This window comes from Nannospalax galili, unplaced genomic scaffold, assembly GCF_000622305.1.
Source record: "Nannospalax galili isolate Female #2095 unplaced genomic scaffold, S.galili_v1.0 scaffold550, whole genome shotgun sequence".
Lineage (NCBI taxonomy): Eukaryota > Metazoa > Chordata > Mammalia > Rodentia > Spalacidae > Nannospalax > Nannospalax galili.
In genome coordinates this window covers 4,570,223-4,576,604 of record NW_008329138.1, presented here as the reverse complement: position 1 = coordinate 4,576,604, position 6,382 = coordinate 4,570,223, and the positions used below count along the sequence as shown (strand labels likewise).

The 6,382-nt window shown below is 38.4% G+C and overlaps 1 pseudogene; it reads right to left on the bottom strand.

Annotated features, from left to right (window-relative positions):
* Nucleotides 1-5,066, bottom strand: part of LOC115066744 — an 89,615-nt pseudogene extending 84,549 nt beyond the window's left edge.
* Between the last annotated feature and the right edge of the window lie 1,316 nt (nucleotides 5,067-6,382).

Below are 6,382 nucleotides of genomic sequence, written 5' to 3'. Positions count from 1 at the left end.
CGGATCAGGGAAGTAAAGGGAGGTGAGGGCGGGGCCAGGTCCAGAAGCGGTGCTCCTGGGGCCCAAGAAAGGCACTGAGTTGTTCTGGGTGAGAAGGGTCAGGAAGCAGTATTGGTTCCCCAGGTGTTGGGGCCCCAAGACTAGGAGTGGCGCAGGGCTCAAACTAGGAGTATAGAAAGGCGAGGGGGGGGATGGAAGTGTGAATGTGGCTTAGGGAGTCCCAGCGTGGAGAGCTGCGCTGTAGACTTACCCCAAGAGGCCTGAGTATAGTAGTCGCTCTTTGATTTTTAAGGTAGGTGTTTATAGGTATATCTCTGTCTTAGGACTGCTTCTGTTTTGTCCCAGAGATTTTGTTGTGTTGTGCTTTCATTGCCATTTAATTACAGGAATTCTTTTCATTTCTTTCTGGATTTCTTCTCTGAAACATTCATCATTCACTAGTGTGTTGGTTAATCTCTATGAGGTTCTTTTATTGTTGATTTTATGTTTTGTTGCATTATAGTCAGATAGGATACATAGAGGTAATTCAATTTATCTGTATCTGTTGAGATTTCATTTGTGTCCCAGTATCTGGACTATTTTACAGAAACTTCCATGGGCTGCTGGGTAAAATGTATACTTGCTATTTGGGTGGAATATTCTACAGCTATTTGTTAGGTCCACTTGATGTATGATGCCATTTAATTCCGATGTCTCTCCATTTATCTTTTGTACAGATGGCCAAACAATTAGAGAAACTGGGGGTATTAAATTCACCCAATGTTACTGAGTTGGGGCTATTCTGTCTTGAAATCCAGTAGCCTGCTATTTTATGAAATTATGTTAACCAGAGGTTGGTCCATATTGGATTAGGATTATAATGGATTCTTGGTTAATTGTTCCCTCTTCTAATGAAGTGCCATTCTGTATTTCTTCTGATTAATTTTAATTTGAAGTTTAATTTGTCAAATATCAGCACAACAATGCTTGTTTGTTTCCTGGTTCCATATGCATGGTACATATGCTGCATCCTTTCACTCTAAGATGGTGCCTATGCTTCATGGTAAGATATGTTTATTGTAGGCATCAAAAACAGATCTTTTTTTTATTCCATTAAGCTAACTTATGTCTTTTGATTGTGGAATTAGGCCACTAATATTTAAAGTTACTTCTGACAATATTGTGTTCATTTGCTGTCATTTTGTTGGTTTCTGTTGTTTGTACTTGTCCTATTTTGTGTTGCGATAATTGTAGCTTCACTCATTTACTTCCTGTTGGCTATACTTATACCTCTATTCAGTTTGAATTATTGCTTTCAATATTCCCTGTAGAGCTGGTGTGATTGCTATGAATTCTTTTATATCATGGAAAATTTTTCTTTTTCCTTCAACTGGAGCAGTAGTCTGGGTTGACAGCTGTAGTCCTGCAGTACTTGAATACATTGCTCCAGGCTCTTCTGACTAGTTTCCACAGAGAAGTCAGCTGTTATTCTGTAGGATTTTCCTTTATATGTGATTTGTGGTTTTTCACTTAGAGCTTTCAGTACTCTCTGCTCTGGGTATTTAGTGTTTTAACTATAATGTCCCTTATGGAGTTTCCTTTCTGGTCTTGTGTATTTAGTATTCTGTATGTTTATTATATCTGCATGGGCATGTCTTTCCTTATTTGGGGAAGCTTTCTTTTATGATCTTATTGAAGATCTGGTGTATGCTACTGACGTGGGATTCTTCCCCTTCTTCTCTGCCCATCTTTCATAAATTATGTATTTTCATGTTCCAAAGTTCTTGCACATTGCTGTCATATTTTTGAATGTTTTCATTTTCTAGCGAGTGGTCCAATATTCTATTTTATCTTCAAGTCTAGATAATCTATCTTCTATTTGATCCATTCTACTGGTAAGGCTTCCCTTGAGTTTTTATTGGGTTATTATTTTTTTCAGTTCCATCATCATTTCAGTTTGAGATTTCTTAAGCTTTTCTATATTTTTACTGAATTGAAATGTAAAATCCTGAATTATCTTCATCATTTCATTCAGCGGTGTATTTGTGGCTATTTGGTCTACGATCAGGTGTTTCTACTTATCCTCTTTACATTCATTTATGGAGTTGTTAGTGTGTTCTTTAAACTCCTTGAATTCATTGCTTCATGAATCATGAATTCGCTCCTTGAATTCATGTTTATGATTCTTTTTTTTATAAAGTCATTGTCCTAGGGTTCAGCTCATCTAGGTAATTCTCAAGAGCTCTATAGGAATAGTGGGTTTGGGGGAGAATATATTGTCTTGGCCTTTCATAATTTTTGTGACTTTTGAGATGTCACCTAGGCATGTGTAATTCTTTGTTCCTTATGTGTCTGCTATAAGATTCTTGACAGCTCCTGTTGAATGGAAGTCAGGTTCTGCTTTTGTTGTTGCCTAGGTGTGGTTAATTTCACATCAGTTAATATATCAGTCCTTCAGAGATACTGTTGATTTTTCATTGGAAGGATTGGGGTGATTCCATTTTGGTGATAATCAGGAAGGATTGCAAATGTGACCTCTAAGCCGAATTTTCCTGTGCTGGTGTACATGCTGTGCAACCCCAACTCAGTCTGTGAGTGTGTGGACTGTGATAGAGGTAGATGGGAAAGCTCCTACGGAACTCAACAGGCTGAGCTGGAGCTGTGGCTGCACAACTGTAGTTAGGCCTGGGATTGTGGGGATGGGAGGTGGGCAGTGAAGGCTGGCGGTGTTCTGTGGGACTCACCAGGCTGACTTGGAGCATGAGCTGTGCAATCCAAGCTAGGTAGGCCTGGGACTTTTGGGATGGTAGCTTGGATAGGTGGGACTTTAGGGGACTTTACAGGCTGGTCCAGTGTATAGGTAGAGCAACTTAAGTTAGGTCTGTGAGTGAAGGGAGAATGGTGTGAACGGTCCTGGTTCTGGGTTAGGGTGGTTATAAAATTTGGTACTTCCTATCAACTCTTTCCAAATTTGGTAGCACTATGTGTTAATAGACAAATATGTAGCTTGGCATTATGTATGTATATAATAAAACACATACAAATAATATGAAAATATATATATCTATGCATATTTTAGTATATGTGCACATATCTGCATATTAATATAGTAAAACATTGAATTTTATAATTATGCTTTAAATTATTATACAAGAGAAATTAAGACAAACCAGAGTTTAGAATATTCAATAGAATTAGAAAAACATTAGTATCATACATAGCATGTGTTATTTTCACATTTACTTATTCATACAATTAATGTGCACCTGGAAGTCTTCAAAATATCTGTGATAAATCAAAGAACAAAGCATAAATTTATCTTTATGTTACATTGAAACTGTAATGGAAGAAGATAGAAGACAAACAGCATAACAAAGATGTAGAGGGGCTTGCACGATAATAACACCAGACCCTTAGCTCTCACCAGTTATAATAAGTAACTCAGATGCAATGAAACATAGATGAGACATCAGTCTGAAAATACAGGAAATGCTTTAGAATGCTGGAATTCACAATTATTTTTTTGGAAGACTCCAAAAACATACAGAAAAAAAAAACTTCAGACAATTGGGATCACATTAAATTAAGAAGGTTCTAGATAGCAAAGTAAATAAATAAGTGAGAAGGAGGCCTAAATGGTGAACAAAAATGTTGCAAAACTCTACAGCTGAAGGATCCAATAGCCAGAGTGCATAAGGGACTAGGAAAACTCAATATGAAAATGCAAAAAGCAAAAAAATAAACAAAATATTAAAAATTGGCACTAGAGATGGAGACACGACTCAGCAGTTAAAGGCACTGGCTGTTCTTGCAGATGACGTGGGTTCAGTTCCCAATGCCAACATGGTGGCTAACAATCGTTTGTAACTCCAGTTCCAGGGAATTTGATACCGTCTTCTGACCTGTGTGGACATTGCATGACACTGGTGCACTTGCATACATGCAGGCATATACATAAAATAAAAATAATGAATAAAATATTTTTTAAATTGTTAATAAAACTATGGAGACATTTATCAAGACATGTAAAGGTAAGAGGGTCATGAAAAATTCTTGGTATTACTAATCATTATATGAAACTCGAAGCAGCAATAACCAGGAAGAATGATTATGGCAGAACAACAAAAGATAAGAACTGACAAGTGTGTGGAAGATAAAGGAACTATTATACTTCACCAGTAAAAATATAAATTAGATGGCTTTTATAGGAAAGTAAATATGACTTCTTCAAGCAATTAAATTTCTTTGAGATGTATTTTCATATATAAAGTTATGATGTGTGTGCATGCTGGTGTCTGCACAGGTGAGAAGACACCTGTGGGTCACCTGGAACTGGAGTTACAGCATTGTGAGGCACCTGCGACTGGTACTGTGAACCGGTCTCATTTCAGGTCCTCCGAAGAGCAGTATATATGATTAATGCTGAGCCATACTTGTAGCCCCGATCATTACTTTCATGGAGGAATCCCATTACTGAGAACACTTTAAAAGAAATTATTCTGTCTGGTGAAGACATTTCTGCACTCATATGTACATTGCAGTGGTGTTCCCAACAGAGGCATTAAGTATTCATCAAAGGATGAAGAAACTGTGGCACACACATACCAACAGTTAATATCTGAAAAAGAAAAACAATCGTGTTAGTTTCCCCAGCATGGATAGGCCCCAAACTAATCATTTTAAAGGAAATAAGCTCATCATAGGAACAAAGGCAATACATTATGCAATTCCACATGTGTGATCTAAAACACGACATATAGAATTTGCTAGTACAGTGGTGCTTAGGAAAGGCTAGAGAGCGCAGTGCAGAAGGATGAGGGAGAAAGGGCGATCAATAGGTACTAGGCCATAGAAATGAGTAAGGTATTGTGGCAAGCTATTAGTAGCAAAATGATTATAGATAAAAATAAACAGTAACCCAGCATAGAACTGGGATAATGAACAGCAAACTCCAATCTTATTTAAATGAATGTTGGCAACTGATTGCTGCCAGATGAAGAAGAGATGATCTTCCTAAAACAAGGGACCTTACCTGATTCAGCAGGTGGACTAGCACTGGGGAACAGCTGGGGACACTGACAACGCATTGGGCTCTAACAGGGTTAACAGAATATATGGGCTTCAGTGGAGGCGGGTGTTGGGGCATGCCAATGGGGATGGGGGTATAAAGATGATTAAGATTGTTTGAGATGTTCTGAATGAAATACACAAAAAAATCAATAAAAAACTAATAAAAAAGTAAACTATTCTTAAATGCTAGAAGTTTTATATTTTCACTATAAAGAAATGATAAATACTTGACAAAATAGATGTGTCTTACTTCATTAAAATATTATATGATAAACTGTGAATAAGAATATTAATCCCTCACAAAATTGTACAATCTTCATTTTTAATGTATATTTTATTGAGTTTGCTGTGCATTTCATATAATAGATTGTAATCAAATTTAGACCCCCCCTCCACCATCCATCCCTCCCCATAGCTCACTCTATCATATAAGTTAAGTTCTGTCGGATCGCTCTCCAACAGGTACGGCACAGGGAGAGAGGCCAGGACCAGCCTATGTTCCTCTCTTAGGGGCTGAGCGGGATGGTGAGTGACTGATTTAATGGGTACAGGAGTTTACCCCTGTTTTAGGGGAGTATAGATGGCCAAAGAAGCTCCCAGATGCCCTCCATCAGTAAACACAGTTAGGAATTCAGGATCAGGTTGAGAAAGAAAAAGTCTAGGGGGCTCCCACTCCAATCTCGAGAAGGAGCTCATCCACTTATAAGGGCCATAGTGGCAGTCAATTTTGCCAAAAAATCCCTCCAGAGCCAGTGTGATTCTCTTGCTGTTTCTTTGAAGCCATGTAAAATCTGTCAATCTATAGGGGGTGATAATGGTATGAGGCTCAATGCCAAACAACCGGACTGCTGTGTCCCTACCCTTGATAATCCAATCAGCAATTTGGTTGACCATGGAATAAACTCGAGGAGTTCCACCCACGGATAAATGGATCCATTGTATGGGCTCGCCCTTTTGTGCCAAGAGAGCGGTGCACAGTGTACTTCCAATGAGAAGATAAAGAGATATGGGGGCATCAGGATCAAATCTTTTTAGAGTGGCCTCATTTATGGATTGCTGGATTTTAGCTAGAATTTGTAGGCACTGGGGTGGTAACTTTACCCTGGAGGTTAAGTCAAGGCCTCGCAAGAGGTCAAATAAGGGAACCAACTCCTCAGTGGTGATGGGTATCCAGGGTCTAAGCCAATTAATTTCCCGTAATAACTTTTGAAGTTGGGGCAGATTATAAGCATCCTGAATGGAAAGCTGAGGCTTAGTGGGCAAAACAGCATCTATAGATAACACAGTGCCCAGTATCTTAAAAGGTGGAATGTTTTGAATTTTATTAGGGGCC